General features: G+C 33.1%; 1 protein-coding gene across 3 annotated transcripts in view; it reads left to right on the forward strand.

The window, feature by feature from the left end:
• LOC115235810 (adenylate cyclase type 6) overlaps nucleotides 1-18,857 on the forward strand; it is a 136,748-nt gene that overhangs the window by 90,839 nt on the left and 27,052 nt on the right. The window lies entirely within an intron of this gene.

The raw sequence follows: 18,857 nt of genomic DNA on the forward strand, positions 1-18,857 counted from the left end.
TATTAAATTTATTATAATTTTTAATATATATAGTTTTTTAAAATATATATATATATATATATAATATATTTTATAAATCAAGACTCTTATATCTGTGAATTTTAATTTTATTTTGCTTTATCTTTTTCCGTATTCTTTTTCTCCACAAATGTTTATAAGCATATTTTTATAGTCTATGTCGAGTGTAGCGTAGAATAAGAATTACTCAGCAGAATTTACGAGCTTCGCAAAAAGCTTTTCTTTGCCATTTCATCCTTGCTCATTATTATTTTATTCATTGTTTATCATCTCCGCGCGCGCGCGAAAGATTTAATTTATTTTTTTTTAATTTTAAACGTTTGAATCTTATAACGCAAATGTAGATATTTAAATATAAAACTCACGCTTTCGTGGAACATATCGGCATCATTTCGATGAAAATTTCGTTCAGAATAATAACATCCCGGATAATAATAAAACGATATGTCAATTTTCACTAATGACAGATTTTAGCCGCTCGTGTGAAAACACGCGAAATGCAATATACCGTGCATCAAGAGTCTTATAATTTCGGGAACGATAAAATTGCAAGGAGCTAAATTGAGCATCGCCATGGTAACTGATCGCGTAAATTAGGTGATAATTGACGTGCCACGTGCATATTTACGCGCGTTTCCGGAGCGATGCAAATGTATCTGGTACGCGTGTATGTACGTGTGCAAAATGCATCTTCGATGGATGCCGCAATAAACGCACACAACAACGTTGGCTGAAACGAAAACGTGAGAACAAAGGACTGATTGAAACGATTTCGCGAAAAAGACTTATGCCATTTCGACGACGGGAGCCTTCGTCGTTCGTTTGGTCGTTTGCCCCGTTCGCTTTTACTACTTCAAGCTTGAAAGAGGACAATGCATTGCTATACGAAGAGACAAATCTTATTTCGTCGCAAAAAGAACGTGCGTCGTGCGAATTGTCAATTTCATGAGATGCATTTCTCGCGTCAAAATGCGAACACGTATTAATTGTCTCGGAAGAAATTAAAAATGTTTAATATAACGTTAATGGTCTATTTCACTAATGTTGATTTTAATCCTCGTTTAATTGTTCTTTTCTAAAAACACGATTAAAAAGAGAGGAATAAATTGAAGTGCGATTACCGTGACGTTGATCATCTTTTGTAAGCGTAACATAATTATAAAACTCACGTGCACTTTTCTTTGCCGTGGATTTTATCAAGGAGCCTCTTAAACTCGTATAGAACATATCATGAGGTCGCTTTTTTTTGCAGGCCATATTTGGAGCTCGTTCTACTTTAATCCACAAACGTGAAAACTTTCATAACGACCGCATTTGTGATTCGCGCACGTTTAATTAGACTACACGAAAAATTCGATGAAACTTCGACATAGGTTCTGTCTAAAGTACGTCATGGACCTCTTGCGACGTCAACACGATTGTTGATTTGTTTTCAATGAGACCAAGAACTACTTACCTACCTACGGAAGTCGAAATAAACAGGGATAAAAAGTTTCGTCATAAAACGAGGTACACTCAACGCTCTAATAAAAAAAAAAAAAAGAAATTGCCAGGGACCGAAGTAACTCTCTCTCTCTCTTTTCGGTGTACGATGTACTTTTTTATTTATTTATATACTTCGTATCTCTTTTCCGCGATCAAATTCCAAATGATTAATTTACGATGTATTTTATTATATTTGTTTTGGTTGCTGCTCGCGGCATCAGTTAAAATAAATACGCATTTCTATTTTATGTAAATAAATTGTGAGCATAAATAATATTGCAGAGATATCAAATGATGAACAATTTTACTGATTGAAAATGTATAACAGAAAATCGTTCTCTTTTTTATTCAAAATAAATATTCCTTATTTTAAAAAAATTTGCGATTGTCAATGTTAGTTTCTTAAACAAGAAAAAAGAAAAGAAGATCAGACGAATTAATTTGAAAAGCAGAATCATGCTTTAGTTACGTACTATTTGAAACAACTTTATAGTAATATACAAACGCTGGACGTGCATAATCTACATTTATATTTCTTACACACAGATACACGCGTATTGGGAGGGGAGAATGATGAATGCTGCCGATCGCTAGGGGTGGGGCCTCGTGGCGGTAACGACGGAGGGGCCCCGTATAGTTGCGGATTCCCTCAGGTTCCCTACGATACGGTAGCATCGTAAGAAGCGGATGGCGAATCCACAAGAGATTAATTCAAATTTTTCAACCTCTGATAAGAAATGACAAAGTCATAGTTTATATTGATGACATTTTAATACCATCAATTTCTATTGAAGACAATTTAAATACGTTAAAACTTGTTCTTTTAGAACTCAAGAGATACAATTTTCAATTAAATTATAATAAATGCTTATTTCTGAGGAAGACCATCGAATATTTGGGTTATATTATATCAGAAAAAGGGATTACACTTAGTTACAAACATGTAGAAAGTGTTTCAAATTTTTCCCAACCGAAAAAAGTTGTAGAACTTCAAAGATTTTTAGGTCTCACAAATTATTTTAGAAAATTCATAAAAAATTATGCCTACATTGCCAAACCTCTCAATAATCTATTACGTAAATCGGTTCCTTTTGAATTTGATGCCGAATGTCAATCAGATTTTAAATTATTAAAAGATAACTTGATTTCTTTTCTGGTTTTAAGTATTTATAATCCGTTTTTAAATACGGAAATCCATACAGACGCAAGCGCTGTAGCGGTCGCGGGCATTCTATTACAAAAACAGAAGTCTAATTTATGGGCACCGGTAGCCTATTATAGCCAAGCAACAAATCAAGCAGAGGCTAAATATCATAGTTTCGAGTTAGAAATGCTTGCTATAATTAAATCAATAGAAAGATTCCATTTATATTTATATGGTCTCGAATTTACTATAATAACAGACTGTCACGCTTTAGTTCATGCTGTTAACAAAGCAAATATCAATCCTAGAATAGCTAGATGGATTCTTAAACTTCAGAATTATAAATTCAAAATAATTCTATCACGTATTCGCAATTTACTTCTGATTATTATGCTCTCTATACTTACGCGGCATTCTTATTTCTCCCCCTCTCCTGTTCCCCTTATCTCTCCTCTCGACTCCATAACTTGATCCGATGATACCTGCGATGCCCCGAATGAGAATCGCGGTAGGGCGCATCGATTTACGGGATTCGATCGTTGCAATCTCGACACGTTCAGCCCGCTGGCCGTACCTTGCGGCTCGCTTTTTGAGCGATTTTTTGGTAGCGATGCGAATATTTGCTACTTGACGTGATTTTCACACCGTGAGAATTAAAAATAAAATCGGTTCTAGAAATAGGCAATCATTCATTGGATGTGATTAGGGTTGCCACTCGTACTTTAAAATAAAGTATTGTACGTTATTTTGGACGTACATACTTTATATTTTGTAAAGCAATAAAGTTGTACTTTTTTTCGTTCTCAAAGGCGTTACATACGTTATTCGTTTTAAAAAAAGATGGCAACCCTAGATGTGATCGATCTCGATGCTCTAACCTCTGATAAGCCTTGTTGCAGCTTGCTTTTTGAATGATTGTTTGATAACAATGCGGATGATATATAATTGCTATTTTGCGACTTTTACATTATAAGAATTAAGGATAATATTGATTCAGCAGACATTGTTTTCTCCACACTTAAAATTTTATTATAGCGCTCTTGTAAGAGACATCTACATAAACTGCAATGGATGCGGCACTAAATCTTCATTCCCGTAAATTACATGCTTTTTTTCTCTTTGCTTTCCCATATGTTTACCTTATTGCTTTCTTTCAGCAGATTTTTATCAACTTTTAATTAACGTAATGAGAAAGGATTATATCGCGACGAGATGTCATGTTAAGTTATTGAATAATGTCGCAATCGCATCAAGAAGTCATGATAAAAGAAATATTTTTAAGTAACAAGAATAAAAAATGCGGTCTGCTAATTTTTTAAGGATGTATTTTAAATATATTAGAAAAAGATTATATAAATAAGATTATCGTAAAAACTAGTAAAAATCTTGAAATTACTTCAATTTAGAAGAAAGTTTTCAAAATTTGTACAATTCTAGAATATATATTCTTTCATTCGTTGTAAAAAAAATTGAAATAAAAGTTCCGCTTTTGCTGCATCTCATCGATAACATTTTGTCCCCATCCATTTAATGTAAATACGTTCTTTTAACTAAAATTAAAATAACGTTTCACATACATCAACATTATTATGCTCATCAATCTTAGTAAATGTTATCATTTTTCATTAGTTTTTCATATTTTAAAGTATTAAATCCATTTCGCAAGTATTGTAATATCGAAATTATGCCAGTTTCAAGTTTCGGAAAAATCAATTGCAAAGATATTTGAAAGTTTGACAAGATGAGCGCATTATTCAACGTCGCTCTTGAGGGACGCTTAAAAACTTTAAGCGCGAGGGACGGTCCCGACATGCGCATAAAATATGACCGTTCTAATAGCGTGTATTTTGCGTTACGTTAATTGGCACGAGCACTATGCGACTCGCCGACGAGAGTTATGAACGAGACAAAAGCGATCCCGCCTGGCAACTTTCGATCTACTTACGAATTAATCACTAAGTTGTCAGAATACGTCACGCTATTGTACTCGATCGTGTCAAAGCACGCGGTCGAATTCACAGTCGTAATAATAAACGACCGAACAGATTCAAGTCGAAGAATCGTTAGCGATTCCGTATTTAAGTAGGTTTTTGTCGCGCACGAAACAATAGCTAGTTTATTAGCAATTTTTAATGACACATAATGAGTCAGATAAGAGACTGAAACGTTCGCCCTAGTTTACTCGGTAAAATCTGTGATTAGATTTGATATAACGATAAGAAACGGTAATATTTGAGTTGACAAAAATTCCTAAATAGACATTTCCAAGTTACAGTAGTCATTAATTTAAATAGAAACGCAGCGCCAAATCAATAAAAATGAAAAAAATTAAGGTTTACTAAAATTAATATTACTAATCAGAAGAGACATTAAATCATTGAACGGAATCACGTTTCAAAGATTTCGATAAGGGGAGGTTTGTAATGTCCAAGATGAACCGTTGCAGGTACTATAATTACAACGCAATCTTGTAATAGGAAATCCGATCGTTGTGGTCCATGATCAGGTTTCCCCGTAAAATCGAGACTCTATATCTACAGATTTCAAGGAAACAAAGACAGCCAAAAAGAAGATAAAAGCCGGATGAAATGGAACGACCGAAATAGTCGACATTGAGATAACGGCTCTCTTTATAAAAGAAACAATGTGAAATTACTCTCTTCTTAAAATACCGAGCAAAGGATTTTTATATAATATTAAAATACAGAAAGAAGAAAGAATTTATATTTAATAAATTCACGAAATATAAAGTAAACGTAATCTAAATTATTAATTTGTGGAAATTTTATATTTTATATACGATCTCCATAGAGAAGAATTCGGATAATGAACTGAATTTTGAAAAGTCGGATAGACAAATGTCCGATATTCACTTATTCGGATAGAAATTCCGAATAAGTAAAGTTAAGTTTTTCTACGTGTATTTATTTATTCTCTATTTTTGTTTCCTGCACCATATTTTCTTACCAAAGAAATGTTTTTTACAGATATCAGAAACAAAAATGAACAGCTTCTTAAAATTATCATTAAATGGATTATTACATATCATTTTAATAGCAATAGCTTTTTCCATTGATAATAAAATTTCCATTGAAAATGCGAAAAATAAGTGGCCTAATATACTTAATTATTATTTGTCGAACAAGATAACATCGCTTCATTATAATTTAAAGTTAACACTGATACCAAATTATATGAGTGGCAAGTCCAATACCATTTTTTATATTAATTGTCCAACACGATATATAATTTTAAATATGCCAATGCTTATGAATAAACATGCACTTCGTGCACGGTCGTTCCAATACGTACAATTATAAGATCGCCAGGCGCAACCAAATAACTGTGTATAATTAAATAAAGTATGTTGAACATCTTAATTTTATTATTTCCATTATTTCGAGATTATCGTAATCATTATCTTTTACATCCTCAAACAAATGTCGGTACAATACGTTACTCGTCAACGACGACGACGACGACGACGAAACGTTATATGACGAATGAGCTCTGCGTTTTGATAACGGCATACGCCACGTGGGCGTACGTCAACGTCTTCGTCAAGCCGGGAATCGCCAATAGAGTCGACTTAACTCGACATTATTATCGTAATTAAACAAGTATTCACGCTCTGATATTTCGCGAGTACAAGAGTACCGCCGGGGAAATCGACCTCGGAATTTCGGTCAAAAGAACCGTACAGACGTATCAATCACGTATCAAAGCCCGCGCGCTCGATCCGATCCGTGTTATTATTTCAATCGTATTGCGCGAGCCAGCGTCGACGTACAGGACCCGATGACCTTTTATCAAAGATCGCGTTTATAAAGACGCGCTTTCACGTGCCCCCACCGTGTTCGTACATGCCATGACCAAAAATGCGACGTAATCGATCAAAGTCGGCGCGGACCTTACGTTGCCCAATGGAATCCGCTTAACCATCGAGTACGTTAGAGAGCCGTTCCATGACAGTCGGAATTTCGAAAAACGAAATCTCGAAAAAGTTTGCCAATCCGATTTTTCGATGGCCTCGTTCCCCATAGAGAGACTTTTACGGAAAACGGAATGCTATTCAAACCGTCTTTTAATTTAAAAAATTTTATTATCTTCTGTTATAATGAAAAATACATTCAAATTTCACTTTTTTTACGGATTCCTCTACTGTAGTAATTATTTTTTTGTTGTAAAACAATAAGAATAAATTTTTCGATTTTTAAAAACTCCGGAAATATTAGTCTAAATATAAGAATTCCATACAATTCATAGATATTGCATATAAACCTAATAATGCATGTAATTGTGATCTATGGCCTTGAAGTAATCTAGGCTGTCGCCTGTTTTATATTTTATATAGATTTGGCATTCATTAAACTTCCGCGATTATAACCTTATTAACCTTATTACGTATCATATTGAACTGAGCATGCACATATACACAACATTGTCTCTTCAAGGCGTATTTGCAAACTCAAGCGAATAATCCTACATGAGCGCTGCAAACGCGCCTTGAGGGACAAAATCGCTTTGCGTGTGTGCGTGCGAGCATACATACGTGAGAGTCTGAAACTTATGATTATTATTATGATAATGATGAAGAACGAAAAATGTCACATTTCTGGTATACGATTATCATTCCTCAGGATTGACTGCACCAATCTTATTCAAACTGATCGCAATCGAAAGCTTGCATCCACATTGTATAAGAAAAGCGCCGTTAGATTTTTGATTAACGGCTTGGTTCCTGAGGAATTTTAATCGAAAGTTTATTAGACGTAAAACTCCGGATAAGCTACTTGGTAGAGTCGCGGCCCCTGTACATAGGCAACAAAATAGGCAAACCGTTGACAAGCTGAAACGTTTTTTTTTTTTTATATACTTGGCGTCGCGACGCTACCGCGTCGCTTGATCTCCTCTTCATCCACCGGCGCTTCTTTGAGAAGGAGCTTCCGTTTCGCCCAAAACGCGGACGAACCGGTGATAACTATCTCGTCGGATTCGACGTTACTACTTCGAACATCTTGCACGCGAAAACACAAGAGAACACAGGAGTTGTGTTAATCTCGCAACGAAGTCCCGACGAAACTAATGACGCGAACAGAAAACATCAGCGTAGCTCGACGCTGTACGCTTAATTGCCGCTCTCGACGAAACGTGGTGAAAATTAGAAAGGACTTAATTGTATGAGTTACCATTTTTCAAGCGGAGTCGAGCGAGCGTTTGACAAATAGAACCTTTTCACGCAAGCCGTTTTTCGCGGCGTCTCGTCGCTCGAAAGCTCTCATTATTTATTTTCATGCATGTAAAAATATAATGCGGCAAATGTAAACGCTGTTGAAAAGTAACTAGTGCAAACAGAGGTTTTTAGTTATATAACTGAGAGATATATATTTTGGAAACTTAACTGGGATCTTCTAAGGGGAAACCATCACTGATAGCGCAAAAAAGCATGACGATATGTTAATAAAGAAAACCGGACAATAAAAGATTTTCAACTACATGCAAAAATGATAATGTAAAAAATTCAGATAAAACCAACCTTGCATCAATTAATAAAAAACTGCTGCTTTTAAATGATTTTAAAATACTATTGTTAGAAAAACGACAATTAAATACTATGATAAAAGCATACGAGAAATAAGTGAAACTTTTCGAGTCCAACGAATTTAATGCAACGTCGTTACAAGTAGAAAATAGATTTAAAACAAGCATACAGAAATAAAAAATTACATAATGGAAAAGATGGAAGTTTAGAATACATCTTCAAGTATGAACGGGACCTATAGAAAATAAAAAAAAAAAAAAAAATTTTACTTAAAAATTATAAAGATGATGAAGATACACATAAATGGAAAAAAGGAATCAAAGCTTTTATTCACGTGAACCAATCCTACAAAGGATTTTATGCAAATTTCTGTCTCGATATAAATAAGAGTTTTAAAAATGTGACGATGAAACGTCAAAAGAGTTACGTGTGACACTTTTTTTTCTTACGTCAAAAAATATAATCTGATCGTATCATGATTCCATAAATTTTCCTATTTCCGATTTTCGCAATACGTCGAATGGTGTATTAAAGTTGCATATATAACGCGAAAAATGTCATGCGCGATGACGTGAAAGAGATGTGATTTTTCGTCTCGAAAGCTGCGCTTTATCCGTCGACATACATGTATCGACTACTCTACCACGAAGACGGCAACATGTCCGCTTGCATCAGATTCATCGATAACCCAGATGGATCACTCGCTATAAAAATGCCTGCGTCGAAAGCGTGTTTTGTTGCGAAGCAGACCTGCATCGTCGCGATAAGAAAATTTCATCGTTATAAAAAAAATTGACAAACGTTTTACAAAACTATCACTTCGTTTAATTGATCAGAAAAATAAAATTGTATATATAATGAATTATTTTATTATTCTCCTGTAATATAGTGTTATTATATCCAATTTTTTATTGTAACAATAAAATGTAAATAACAAAATCTTCAATTAATTTATACTAACATTTATTTCAGCTAAATATTCCCAAGGCAATATTTTTTTTAAATCTTTTAATAGACTTGCCAGATTAATTGTACGATTTATGAAAATTCTCGTATGTGATGGATGAGTATCCTTCACCGTCTTTTCGCAATTTCAATTTATTACCACGTGTTGCTTAATCGCGCGAAGCAATTCTTGCAGCCGATGCTTAATAAAACACACGCAAGCACACGTTTTAAGCGCACCGGAAAGAGTCGGTTGTAAAATATTTATAAACGCGTTGTTGCAAGCAAACATAAATTTCCACGCTGCGTTCTATCGCACCGCAACAAAAACAAATCGAGATAAAGTATCAGCATTAAAGCGAGTATATAAAAAAAAAAACAGCTGATTTTTTGAGAAATTAATATATAAACTGCGTAACACCTAAATCAGTTGTATTTTTTCCGCAAATAATAGTTTATTTGAAAAGACGACATATTTAAGAAGATATTAAATCTTTGCTTTAAATATTTATTTTTCGATACCAGAGAATTGTGATTATACTAATATTAAATATTTTTTCTTTGATTTGTTACCTAAATATAAAAAAAAATGGAAAACCTTCGTCTCAGAAAAAAAGTTGTGAAAATGAACACGGGAGTGCATCAACGCGAAAGAGCAAATATCTTTCAGTAGTAACGACTATAAGCGAATATATACGACGAATATATACGGAATATATGAGTTGCGCTCAGGCTCGAGTAGTAGAAGCCTGAATACGGAGCGACTAAGTTATAGTAGTTTTGTATGCTCTTCTCTCGCTTCTTTTTCGCGGTTCGCATCACTTTCTGGTCGATAGTGGAAGTCTTTCGTGAAAATTTCATCAATAGATACTTAGACTTTCACGAGCTATGAATTAGATGGGGGATCAAATTGAGATATTCTTTAATCTAAGCAAACGCCAATTCTGCTGCTACATTAAACGTGTAAAATAAATAATATAAAGGATCTAATTTTGTGTAGATATATGAAAGTTTTTAAATATATCTATTAATAGTATTATATATTGTATATATGTATTTAAATATTAACCTCTATTTTTATATAAATCAGTATTTATTATTTATTTATTATTCACAGATTTTTACTAGCGATACCTCACTCATGTCACGATTGGAAACGATAGAGATAAATGTGCCGTTAAAATGCGCGAACTATTGACGCAAAAATTTCTGGTCACGATTGTAAAATGCAGTAAAGTCACGATGCGACAGATGGAAAAGATGATAGAGCAAAAAAGAAGAGAGAATCGAAACCCGTCATCGTGCGGTAAGCACAAATCGGAAAATTCAATTGGCGTTTGAAGTCAAGAGGGTTTTATCGCACGAACAGAAACGGGAAATATGATCGGGTAAGACCCCCGTTAAGCTGACCGTTCCACCATCGACAAATTGCACCTATTGAGAAATTTAAAGCTATTTATTAATTTATAAGCTATTTATTAATTTATTTAATATTTATTTATATTAATTTATTGCCTTAATCCAGATTTTGTCGTTCGAACAGTTTAGCAGAAATTCACGTTCAAAAGAGAAGGAGAGTAGCTTGATATTTAGCTGATCATGCAAACAAAATAAAAGGCAATGCACATGCACATAAAAAATACAAATATTATTAATTTTTATTTTTTTATGAAGTTAAGCGTAACTTTGGCGCATACGTCTTGAAAGAATTTATAATTTTGTTCCCGAAAAATAACGCAACGAAGCAAATCAAATTTTTCCCATTGTAATAACAGAATTGAATGCGTATACATGATCAAAGACGAAGAGGAACGAGTAGATTATGAATGTCATAAAGCGAAGATTGAGAATGAGACCACTAAGAGCTTTAATGCCGGATTAGTAGCTATAAGCCACGGATCAGAAGATAGAAAGGAAAAAGGAACGCGATAAAAAAAGAATGTCTAATACTGGATTAGAGCAAAGTCGAGAGAGCCAAGGATTAAACCTAACTATTTAACAAGAAGAGTCGACGAGTGACGAGCGATGCGACATATAAATTTCTGTAACTCCGTGCAAATGTGTGTAATTGGATTTGCAGGAATTCCATCCGAATTTCAAAGAATGAAAAACGAAAGATTCGACTTTTTTACAATCGTAGTTTTGTATAAACTGAATGAAAGGCAGATCAGAATACACGAGATAAAGATTTTTATTAATCTTAACTCTTAAAGAATGAAAAGAGCCGAAGGAAAAAAAGACGAAGACAGAAGAGACTTTACAGACGACAAGAAATGTGAAAAAAGCGTTGATAGAGATAAGAATTTAATCCTGACGATAGAAAGATGCGGTTAATTCGATAATATCACAAATATTATGACACATCAGGTTTTCATCCAGACCATATTTTTGGTGAAAATAACAAATATTACATATATGCTTATATCTATAGTTTCTGCCTAATTTAGGCTTAATCTACCTTATCAAATACATATAAACTTATAATAGAGTACAGAAAGTGCAGCTGAAAAGAACAAACCTATTGAGTACAAAATGGAAATATATGAAAATGTTGAGAAAAATAGATATTATTTAAACAAAACATTGATTGAGATGCCGTATCTTCATTATTTATAGGAATATATGACGTTTATAAAATTGTCTTGTTTATAAAATACGAAAAAATATTGTGTATTTTTAAATTATAATTTGTACATTCATGCACAATATTGTGATTGATACTAGAATTATATATATATTTCATTATACGATATTAAAATATATTATATATATATCGATATCGCAAATATTTTTTAGAAAAAACAAGAATATTTTATAAAAGAAGAAGAAGAAGATGTACTCCTCGCAGGAACAGGACATTAAGCATCTGCGTGAAGAGATGCACAATATGGAACAAGAGATGCACAATATGGAACAAGAGATGCACAATATGGAACAAGAGACGCACAATATGGAACAAAAGATGCACAATATGGAACAAAAGATGCACAATATGGAACAAAAGATTAAGGAACGGGATGAAAAGATTAAGAAACGGGCTGAAAGGATTCAAGAACAAGATAATATCCTTCAGATTCTATATGTAGGAGAGTTGGCCTCCAGCGTTAAACTATTTATTCGGCTGAAAATCTTAAACAAGAGAAAGAATAATGAAAAAATGACTTCCTTGATTCAATTCGACGAAATGGTTGAAAAGGGAAGTCATTTTCTAACCAAAGATGAAATAAAAAGATGGAGAGAGTTTCGGGAGAAACTCCAACGCGAAAATATCAAACTGAACGAATTAAGCGAGGCTTTAAAGAAGGCATCGTAATGGCGTAACTCATTGGCGCATCCCAAAGGTTTGCCAGTTACATTACTGGCTTTGAATTAATCAAAAAAGATCAATTAGGGTGAAACTTTGAATAAAATGAAAAAAATATTTAACTATATTCTAAATGATCCTAAATGATTCTAAATGATATGTTTATGTTTAATTGTTTTAATTATTTAATTTCTTCATTTTACCCCATTGGATGTCTACTTTAAAATATCGCGAGGCAATAATCTTTACGTATAGTATAATACATACATTAATGTCGCAATGATATGTATGTATATTAAGAAGCTCAAACATATAAAATACATTATAGATAGTTCATTTTAAAGTTCATTTTAAAGTTTTTTACGCTACGTGTGCATGTATAGTATAATATTTATTATACGGCGGCGATCTCGAGTCGGCAGATAGTGGCACGATCTGCTCTGTACGCCCTTTTTTAAAATGTGATATTCTCTCCTCTCTCTACAAACAATTAACAATTTGTACGATTAATTAACTCCAAAGAGTTTATAATAATATAATATATTCAAAAATTTATTTTAATTAAGAAAGTATTTTATAGTGGCGAAGCGCCTATTGACGGGAGCACCTTATCAATGCTCGTTTTTTGAAGCATATTTATATTTTTATGGTATATACATGTAATAATGGAACAAACTTTTGGGCATATTGATCTTACGCGTATAATTTTTGAGCTATGGATGAAACAGAAACCAAAAAAACTGGCCTGGAATATGTACATCGAATTACGTAACAAGAAAATTCATGAAGTTCGACATATTTACGAGCGTTTCGTGATTATTCACCCTACTATGAAATGCTGGATACAGTATGCTCGTTTCGAAGAGTCGTATGGTTTCATCAGTCATGCACGCGCGATATACGATCGAGCCATAATCTTTTTCGAAAATGATGAAAAGTTGTGGGTTACGTATGCAAAATTTGAAAGCAGACACAAAGGACACGCTCACAACATTGATAAGAAAATGTTAGATTACTTACAGATTAGTAACACTGATGAGATTTACAAAGCGTACACAATTCTCATTCATAGGAAGGATGATTATCATCCTACATGCTATATAAGTATTGCTGATGTGATATTTAATAACCAGACCTATCAATTTGAACAGAAGATAAAAAAGAATTTCTTCTCTTACAAGACGTGGAAAAATTATTTGACATTGCTTGAAAAGAATGACGACATCGACGTCTGCCGTGAGACGTACAAGCGAGCTATAACTAATGTGCCGTCTATTATGCTAAAACCAATTTGGCGAAGTTATATCGAGTTGTGGATCCTGTACGCTGTTTTCGAAGAGATTAAAGCAAATGATATGGAACGATGCCGACAGGTGTATAAAATATGCATCGACATTATACCACATAACCAATATAAACTTATAATAATAAATTTTTTACATTGCCGGTATATATTATTTTTGCCTTGTTTTAATTTACTTTTGCTGCTTAATATGGATGTAATATCCAGTCTTTTATTTTAAATCAACTTTACTGTATGTTATAGTTATAACTGTAAAATTTAATCATCTTTATGCCTTATATAAAAATAAAAATCATATAATAAATTTAGTTGTGCAAATCAAATCTGGAATCCACTACATTATGTACATGTGCCCGAAAATTTCTATATTAAGAGCGTTGGCATTGCAAGAATTTTAATGTAAATTTTGTAAAAGATTATAATATATAAATATATATTATATATATTATAATATATATTTATAATATTTAAATATAATATATTCTTTTTTATTTATTTATTTATCAATTACCATATACTTTATTTTTACGTCAAGAATTTTCTCGTGAATGATACTATATTAATTTATTTATCATACAGACTTTTCGTGATTCATAATTATGTTCATAAAATGTAAATAACACATTATGCAAATTTCAGTATTTGATTGCAAATTCAATGATGAAATGATAGAAACTATTTTGCTTTGAATCAGGGTGAACCGTCAAGTGACAGATAAATTGTGCTAGAACAGATTGATGTAGTTGTATAGCGATAAGATTATCAATAAAATAATAACCTCAGTGAATATATATAATATTGTATGCCAATTTTTGTTATATTTGCAATAAATTCTTACAATTTCAATTAATTTTTAATATTATTGTTATATATATAAAAAAATCTATTTCTATTGACTTTTAAGCTCTTTGCCAATACTGTATGACACAATTCTGTTGATTTTCGTTCGCATTACCGGCAATGACTTCGCAATGTCTTAAAGGTGAATATCGTTTGATAGTTCTCGGAAATTGCCGTTTGATAATCATTTTCGGTTTCTTCGACAAACCGTATCAAATCTTTCGCTGTTTGCTTCTCGTTGGAGATGGCTCTCCTTTACCTTTTTGCTACTGAACAATTGTACATTTCCATCTTCGTAGTAATGTACTTTTGAAGTTTTCAGAATAACTATAGATATAAATAATTTGAGAATTTCGAGACAACTATAAATAAAGTAGATTTTTATCATTATAATAATTTAAGCATGTATTTGTAAAGAAATAACAATATTGATAAAATTTAAATTAGCAAAAAAAAAAGATAGTGCCAACGGTACATGGTGTTCCCAAGCGGTCACCCATCCAAGTACTGACCATGCCCAACGTTGCTTAACTTCAGTGATCGGACGAGAACTGGTGCTTTACAACGTTTTTTTCTTTCTTTTTAAAAAGAAAAAAAAAAAAAAAAAAAAAAAAGATATGTGTATATGTATTTTTGAGAAAAAGAACACGTAAGAAGTATGAAATAAATTTATTAATTTTACCAAAGTCTGTAAATGCGCGGACACACGACGCGCAAACATGCCGAAGCACATATTGCACATGTGCCGCTGCATACAACACGTGCGGTGCATTCGCGATGGCGAGCGAAAAAGGTCGACGAATTGACAAAGTCACGCACACACGCAAGTAGGGTCGCAGAAACACGTTTCATCGATTGTGAGAGATTCGCGTGCATATGTATTCAACATCGGCATCGAACAAAGGCCAAAAGACCGAAACTAAATTGAATCTGATACGCAAAGGGCAGTGTGCTCGCGTATAAAAATTATAAAATAAGAAACGTCACGTGAAATATATACGCGCCGATCAGTTTAGCCTCAAAACAAGTTATTTCAAACAGCTGTTACAGTGACAAACGAATTCCGATCAGCGACGAAAAGCGAAATGTGTAAGATGTCGCACCATAAAATGTGATATAATCCTTTTATACTGATATAATTATCAACACGCAGTGCAGGAAGTTTTCGCGTATAGGAAGCAATAGGGACAAGAGTGTTTCGATCCCGATAAATATCTCAGCGAAGGTTCAGCTACCGATTGACACCATCCTTATTTTTAGATCCCTAGCCTTAACATGCTCCTGTTACACGATCCAATAAGCACAATGTGAAACGGAGGAGAATTAGCGACGACCCTCGCTTTCTTTTTCACGCCGTGGCGGTCAAGTATTTAAGAGGGCGGCGGCTTTGCGGCGACGAAAATCGATGACCGGTCTCGGAATTGATAGAGACAGCGCGATGACGAGAGACTGATTCCGGTCGCCAAAAATCGAAATTTGCCCATCGCATTAGTCAATATTGAAATAAGCTTGAGACAATATTTATTACCCGGAACCCTCGTCCGCATATTTAGCTTCCAAAAAAACTTGTTATCGGAATATTTTAACAGACACGCCCACAACGGACCCGTATTGCCTTTCGTCTCTTTAGCAAGTAATATCTTAAAAGTATTGCGTGCTCAGACTGCCTTTTGCTTGTCATAAGATCCGATGTATAATAAAGAAAATGATAAAATTACAAAAACTTTTTTTTAAATTAAAACTTTGTGGGCATACTTATCATATATTTATAGTGTGCTGATATCTTATAAATGATAAAAGTACAGTTGAGCCATTAATATTAAAAGCCAATTGCATTTAAAGGAAGATAAACATTATAAAATTTGATGAATATTAAAAAAGTGGAGTGTAAATTGAAAACTGCATATCCAAATATTTCCTTTTGCTCTTTAACAAAATTACATTTATATGTATATTTAATATACATAAAAATATATATCTAACAAATATTACATTTATACGTATCATTATATAATTTGATGAATATTAAAAAAGTGGAGTGTAAATTGAAAACTGCATATCCAAATATTTCCTTTTGCTCTTTAACAAAATTACATTTATATGTATATTTAATATACATAAAAATATATATCTAACAAATATTACATTTATACGTATATTTAATTTATATATAAAAATATATATCTTTAAATTTTTAATCTAACTATCCACGGAGTAATGAGAAGTATTGTTCGGCGAAAAAGGTGAGATGATAAAAACAAATGTTACCAGTAGCGGTAAACAACGATACAAAAAAATTAAAGGTCGCGAATCATGTAATTAAAGAAATTTTTTAATTTTTTGGTTTAAAATATATATCTTTGCGCCCTAAAAACTGCGCGTGGCTCTTTTGCCATTTTACTCGGATTTTTGATAAATCTGTAAGTTCATTTTTCGTCGTCTATTCAAGGATTGAGCAAAATATCGTGATAAGAGATAAGACGAGGCTATGTTAAAGGCATACATTAACTATGCGGTATAGCAATATATGTGATTACGCGGTTAACAGTCGAGGTCGAACTATCGTAATTTGCTAAAACAATGTGACACTAAATTTCTCTTGCATCCTCGAACGAACAGGAAAATTTCGTGGTAAAGGGCCCCGTTTTGTCAAAGGGACTACTCATTGAGTTTGCAGAGTTTCGCAGATGTTGCGATACACGACGATGCGACACACACAGGGCTCGTAGTCACGTACGGACTCCTCGTCTAATGAAACCCAACTATCGATGGGTTATTATCGGGACACCTTGTACGGTGGTTTGTACCTTTCGCGCGGCTCTTTGATCTATCTTAGGTAGAAGGTTGAACAACTACCTGTCTACGAAGGGTCGGCCGACCTCTCGTTGTACGTAGAATTTCAAAAGGGATCACCGGATTCTGCACGAAATTGCTTCAGGTGGCCATAACTTACTTGTAATCTTGGACAAATTTATTCCCAACCACCTGTAGGATCGTCACCTCGGAACCTTTAAGTCACTTATTTTTATAAGCTACGTTTCTCGGCGGTATTTTTAGAACGGTAATTCTTTACGCGATCCAATAAACCCGTTGTGACATCTCTATCGAAAAACAAATTTAAATACACATTTTCATATAAATACATATATAGATTCCGAGTAATCATACTCGTGTGATATTAAAGTACTAGAAGATAAAAGTAAAAATTTCAGATATCTTTCATTATATTTATTTTTAATTTGTTTAAAAACAGTTATTAACTTTTTAATCACTTCATTTCGTTTAATTTTGATTAATGTTTCTATTTTTCTGGTGTGCATAATTAAAAAATTATGCATATTTATAACGAAATGAAATTTACTTTTCCAAATTTAATTTTATTGTACATTTAAAATTTAGAAAATTAATGTAAATATTATTCATTTCTATTTATTTTTGCACAATTCGCATTTGAGTGTAATATTATGCGAATGCGCGACTAGAGCTAATTTTGAACCACTATAGACGATACTTCGCTTCCTGTCAGTTAAGATTGTGCCAAATAGGAGTACGTACGGAAATCGGCTTTGTGTGAGTGGGCTTAATTATTTAGAGGATTACATAAATTCTCGGGAGATTCGCGGTTCTCCTACGATATTCGCGGCAAATAGGATCGTTGTGAATTTGAAGGAGAATTCTACAAAGCTCTGTATATTGCATGTCAGAAAGATAAGCCAAGCTGCTCTCACACATATACGCCTATGTTCGACAGAGGGAACAGAGAAAGAGAGAGAAACTAACTGATCTATTCGCTCTAATAGAGTTCAAATTTCATGGGAGGATCTAAAAAGTAAACCTGGCAAGCGAGATGCTTTTCATGACATATAATCAGCTGGTTACCTTGCAAACTACAAAATGTTTTCGTGAGACTCATATAACAGCCTCGAGAAGAGAATTGCATCTTACTCGATAAAATCAACAAAAGGCAAAGGCGCATATAATATTCTTGTTCACAAACGAAGAAGTAATTTTGAGAAAAAACTCTGATACGCATCAATCATGATGAAAAAATCATAAAAATAAAACAAAATACTTTAATTTTTTAATATCGTTATTTTTATATAAAAAACAATGCCTAATTTTTTAAATTATCGAGCTCTATTCATAGCTTTAAGTTTTTAGAAAGGGGGAATTTATTTGCTTAATATATTTTTCAATGAATGATCAATATTCTTTTCCAATGTTTGACTAACATAAATAAGAAAAAATAATATATCTAAAATATTATTAAATATAT

The sequence above is a fragment of the Formica exsecta genome, unplaced genomic scaffold (assembly GCF_003651465.1).
Source record: "Formica exsecta isolate Colony F162 unplaced genomic scaffold, ASM365146v1 scaffold235, whole genome shotgun sequence".
Lineage (NCBI taxonomy): Eukaryota > Metazoa > Arthropoda > Insecta > Hymenoptera > Formicidae > Formica > Formica exsecta.